Raw genomic sequence first — 6,436 nt, forward strand, 5'->3', positions numbered from 1 at the left:
GTATTTATGCATATGTGCCTATCTACATGCATTTAAGCATTATATATTCTATGTATAAGTTTGTTTTTAGTCATTTACATAACATGCAATCACAGATTTATTGAAGTTTGTCTTTAGTTTAAGTCTTCTGGTTTTAAGAAAAAAAAATAGTGGTACAGAGAATCTATATGTGTAGTCTAATTTAATTATTTAGACAGTATAAATAATGTAGAAGGATGAGGGTCATTAGAAGGTAATTCATTCCATCTACCTATTTTAAAACCATTTAAAACTATTCTTATGGCTATGGAGAAACACCAGGTGACATGGCTAAGTTTTTATATGGCTAAAACTTAGATGAGATGAATTCCACCCACATGAATGCAAGAAATGGTGAATTGTAGAATGAGCAATAATTTCTTATGAAGAAAGTTACTTCCTTGTTCTTGGAAATTGGAAGGGCTGTCACAAAATATATTTATATATGTGTATAAATATATATGTGTATATATATGTATATTTTTCCTGACACCTGTAGAGCAAAACTCACCTGAGACCCTTGAAACTCATACCAGCCATTCCTTCTGGATATTATCAAATAACCTCAAGTAATAAGTGGATGATTAAATAGACAAAGACTTGCAGACGGCAGCAAAGAAGAAAAAAAAATATCATCTGTTAATTCTCTTATTCAAGTAAAGTAATGTTACTGGCTTTTTCTGAATTCTGCATGTAGGTCAGAAATGGCTTGTGTTGAGCTGTTTGGGACTGGCAAGCAGGAATTTGATTTTGAGCTTGCTTCTTAGCCGAAAGTATGCCAGATAAATTTACTGGGATCATTACAGAATGAGCTTTGCTCCACACAAAAGCTTTGATCCAGATTCTGATGGGATCTGGATCTGGATTCCATGGGAATATTTTCATTGACTTTGGTGGGATCAGAGTTAAGGTACCAGCCGTATTCCAGCAGCAACAGGCAGTTGCCTGGGAAGTTGAAATTTTACTCAGATATGAAACAAGCAAAATGTGTGAAAGATAGAAATGACAAGGTGTAAGGGAGCTTGCAATGTAACACACTGAAATCCTTGCCTAGTATCTGCAGCCAAGGCCATTGACACTTGGGTGTTGAGCTGACTCTGGGAGGCCTCGATGAGATAAGCTCATACAATCACCGAGACATCTGCTTTGCACATTTTACTTCACAGATAATTTTCCAAAACTAACATAACAGAAACATTTCTTGATGTATATTATTTTCGTTCTCATCAGTGTGACAAGATTAGTAGATTTTTTCCACCACTAAAACAAATTGTTAGGGGTACCTAAAATAGGAATCTTTGTCCTGCACACAGTGAGAACAGAGACAGCATCATGTGGTCACCACTGTGCTATGTTGTTAGTTGTTTACCAGCTGGTGCCAGATATAATACAGCCAAATAAATCTGCAGGAAAAAAATAAAAATAAATAAAAATCATGAAGCTTGTGAAATGCTGTTTCTACTTTAGTTTTAAGTTCACAAGAGTTTTCAATGGATTTTGTTGCTGTCAGTATATAAAAATATATATATATATGTCCTAAATATATCTCATTGTTTTAATTTTGTCCATTACTTGCTGAAATAATGCTGTTTCTAAAAAGAAATCATAGATATTACAACTGCTCACATATCTGAAAACTGAAATAAATTTTCAGATGAAATAATGCACCTTAGTCTTTTCTGTCACTGTTCAGGACTGAACTAAATTTGCTGTTTTGATTTTGTGTAGTTTTGTTTGAAAACTGTCGTTGTCTTTCAGTACCGTTTTCTTTCAACATTTAACTTTAATAACATGATTTTATTGGTTGTATACATATATAAATATAAATGTTTGTATACACAGACACGTGTAGATAAAATCATAAATTTTCACTTGTTCTTTTATGTGTAAACAAATTTCAAAGATCTATGTTCACCCACAAATAGGTATTATTACTGGAAAAGAGTCCTAAATGTGATTTGAATACTTCCGTCAGAAGGATAAATTTTGTTCCCACTAATATATAAATGTTCTTATCACTAGTGTGGATCTAGTTATGAATCTATAACAAACAATCTCCATGTTTTTTAAGACATTTTTTATTTCATTATGAAAATTTTGCATATTGTCTTCTCATCCAAACTCCTGAATTCTATTTTCAGCTCTTCCACGGAAATACTATTTTATTATAGAGATACCCTTTAATCTTCGGTTTACTTTTTAATCAATGTTTATAAAGCATTTTGAGACCTTGTAATGAAAAACAAGACAGAAGTGATAAATATTCTTAGAGGTACTTTTTTTTTTTTCCCAGCCAGTTTTTGTGCCAAGACTATATATTATTGCTAAATTTAGGATTATATATCAACTCATACACTTCACAATCAGAATTGTTCAAAATATTATAGCATGTTGCATTTTCATATTCAAATCACCATTTGCAGAAAAAGGTAACATATTGTGGGCATGATATAGTTCTTGAAAATGAATCTTTTTCATGAATGAAATATTTTCTGCAGTTCCATGATGCTTTTATTAAATTGTGAAACTTGCAAAACTTGCAATTCACTGTGCATTGGGAAATTGCTGTACAAGTGCAGAATCTCACTAGTAAATGGCTCAAATATTCATCAGAGAAATCTATTGAAAAATCAGTTTTGGAGCAGGCAATGTGATAAGAGTGAGTCTGATGATAATACAAACCTGCATGCTATGATTTGTATACACATGAATATATATTTATATATATAAAAACAATATATAGCACTCTATATATGCAAAACAGAAGTTTTGTTTTTTCTTTAAAAAGATAACAGCCTTACAATGTTCAAATGTATTTACATCTATTTATGAAGATATCATTGAAATCATTCAATTTCACAAACAATTTCATAGTGAAGTAGCAATGCAGATGCAAACTTTCTTTTGGATTTGGTAGTCGTCAGAAAAGCAGGGCAGACAGTGATGTATTTGCAGGTTTGATCTTATTATTCCAGAGGGAGAGGAAGTTGACTCTATTTTGGGTCTATTTTATATTCTGAAATAATGCTTCTTCCACGATGACCTAGTTGCAAGATACAACTGCCACTGATGCTGAGGACCAATATCTAACACTTAAGAACTTAAGAACTTAAAAATGGACAAATCAATGAGACAGAGCAACACCTGGCCTCTCACTCTAATAAATGGCCTAGAAAATCTGTTTTTTTGGGGGGGGAAATAAAAAAAAATAATTAATAAAAAAGTAGCATTATAATAGTGCTATAATGACTCATCAAACTCAATGGTCCTAATATTGGGTGGGGGTGGGAGGTGTCAACGAGGACACATTAGCTTGTTTAATGGTCAGAAATTTTTCTTAGACTTCAAGCAATAACTTGCTATTAAGGAATACCACAGAAAAGATAATACTGTCTACAACTGTATTGTTGTTTCTTTAAAATTTCTATTGTGTTGATGAGGGAAACAATCTCTCTCTCGGAGATTGAGGGAGACAACAAGTTAGAGAGGATTATTAATTGCTAGTTACTATTCATGGGTTTTTCTGTTTAAATGGGCGGAAATATGAGATTGGGAAGTGAAATCAAGCTTATGTCTCTCACACAGCTGTGCAGAGCAGTGTCACTGAAAATACATAATTTAGAGCACTTCTAACTTCAAGCTTCTGCACGTCATTTTAAATGGCTCATTTGACAGAATGACATGGGGAAGAACAAAATTATTAACTACTCCTAAATGAGAACCAGAGAGACACACTGCTTCCCTTTCCGTAAAGATGGGCAGTGATAGGGCCCTGAAAAAAAAAATAATAAATGAAGGAGAATACAAATTGTAAGTATACACTAAGAAATAAGTCACTAAGAAGAAAGTCATTATAGTTATGTTGGTAGGTGTCATCTACTCCATGTAGCTCATAAACCCATGTTGACCTTTAAGTCCCTGAGTAAGGTATCCAAGGTCAGCAACACTTACTCACATGCTTACACATCTGAACCCACCACTGTCAGAGAGAATCTCTCATATGATTTTTGTGACAAGTGAAATATTTTTCATGTCTTCACCACTGAAATTTCAATAGGTGGGAAACTGTTTTCATATTGCAAATCTTGACATTTTGCTCAGAAAATGTCCTGCCAGGGACAACGTGTGAAGCATTATAACTTAAATTTTGAAAAAAGACAGATCATCAGGGAGAAGTGATGAAACTTTGCGCTCATCAAGATTTTCGCCCAAACACAAGAAAACAGATACACTGCTGTGAAAACTGTGGTTATAAGTTAAAAGCAGGGCTGTACCAAGGGTCAAAAAACCAATGCACAGAGTAGTTAAGCCTTTATCAAACCTTGGTACAAGGTATCAGCAATGCTGGCATAAAAAATAAAAAAATCCTCGTGTTGTGAAAAGGAGATAAAGATCAATCTTTACTGAAAAGCTTCACTGTGTATTACTGGGAGAAAAATAGTTTTAGTTAACTTATTTTCTCTTTTTTTTATTGGTGTCATCAGTGGGTTTACCATTTTCACATTTGACAGATATTTCTAGCTTAATATTATTATTTAATTTGTAATAAGTTTCAGAATGCTGGCTAGTCTGTTCTTCAACTCTGCAGAATTACACTTGTTTCCTACAAGCAGATAAGTCACTTTTAGTGTCATAGCATGTTCATCTGGGTCTAAATTTACACTGTTTCCTGTCCAAAAATAACCCATAAGGAACATTTAGTGGGTGATATTGGTGGTAGGGGAATCGTTGGACCAGATGATACTGGAGGTCTTTTCCAACATTAATGGTTCTATGATTCTATGATTATATATGTACACCGTTTCACTTGCACTGACTGAAAAATTTAATTAGCTCTTCCTCCTGTGCAAAGAGAGATACTGATCATTTTTTCACCAAACCTATAGGTCTCTTGAAGGAAACAGATCCCTAATGCTTATCCTTGGTGGTTCATTGCCTTTACTACATGTGTAAGCTGGAGGTGTGTTTACAAAGGCTTTTTCTCACATTTCTACAGACTTAAAAAAGATCTAAAGTTATTGAAGGCTGGTGGCTGCAACTAGTGGTGGTTTGTGCTTTGATGTGAAGGAGAAATTTGAGATCCTTCTCTTTGAGCTCAGATTTTTAATCCAATGTACATAAGTAGTTAATACATACAAAATTCGGAGAAAACCTGATCTTATTTACAGCACTTTCCTCTTGTCTGCAAGAAAGGAAAGATTTGTACCAAGTAGTAACATGGGTATGAGCTGTCTGTGAAGTTCTCTGAAGTCGTTTCACAAGTGGTGTGTTTTGGCGCTAACTTTATCTGCTTATACTTATACTTGTCTGTATACAGACTGTACTATCATATATAAGAGAATATACCTTCAGGACAGTTTTTTAAAGTAAATATTGTTGCATACATTCTTGTCAAAATGTATACTCTTACATTGCTTCTTCTTTTCTATGCTTGGATTAGCAGTATTAGATAGTACAACTGAAAATAGAGCAAATGCTATCTGTACTAAATATATTCTATAATCTGAAGAGCTGCTACTTAAGTTAAATGTAAACCTGCTTTTGGTCTCCTGAGGGCTGTTTGGTACAAGCTGTCTTCCAAGTTTTGTTGCAATCAATTAGAGATTACCCATTTAATTTGACTGGAATCATACTTGCTCTTGTTTTCAGATGTTGTCACAATAACAAAAGCTCAAAGCTCAGAAACATTTGTCAATACTGTTTTTAATTTTAGAAGTACATGTAGCAACACCAGTACTACTACTGCTGGATAATCAGAGAAAAGGAAGGCAGTCAATGCGGAGGTGATAAGAGATGGGGTCATTCTCAACGTAATCTTTCTACCAACCAGGATAGATGTTTTCAAAACTTTATGAAATACTCTGCAATTTTCTTTCAATTGTCTGTTCAGCTATAGGAAGTCATGATTTATGACCATTCTTTCAGCAGTCCTTTCTAGAAGGGAAGGGAAGGGAAGGGAAGGGAAGGGAAGGGAAGGGAAGGGAAGGGAAGGGGGAAGGGAAGGGAAGGGAAGGGAAGGGAAGGGAAGGGAAGGGAAGGGAAGGGAAGGGAAGGGAAGGGAAGGGAAGGGAAGGGAAGGGAAGGGAAGGGAAGGGAAGGGAAGGGAAGGGAAGGGAAGGGAAGGGAAGGGAAGGGAAGGGAAGGGAAGGGAAGGGAAGGGAAGGGAAGGGAAGGGAAGGGAAGGGAAGGGAAGGGAAGGGAAGGGAAGGGAAGGGGGGGAAGGGAAGGGAAGGGAAGGGAAGGGGGAAGGGAAGGGAAGGGAAGGGAAGGGAAGGGAAGGGAAGGGAAGGGAAGGGAAGACAGTGACACAGATGACTCTTAGAATGTCCCATTTTTTTTCATGTTACATGATTAGATTCATTCAGTGCCACTGATCTCTTCACATACATGTGTAGGTTTATCAGTCATAAATCTTCCT

Source organism: Anser cygnoides, chromosome 3 (genome assembly GCF_040182565.1).
Source record: "Anser cygnoides isolate HZ-2024a breed goose chromosome 3, Taihu_goose_T2T_genome, whole genome shotgun sequence".
NCBI lineage: Eukaryota > Metazoa > Chordata > Aves > Anseriformes > Anatidae > Anser > Anser cygnoides.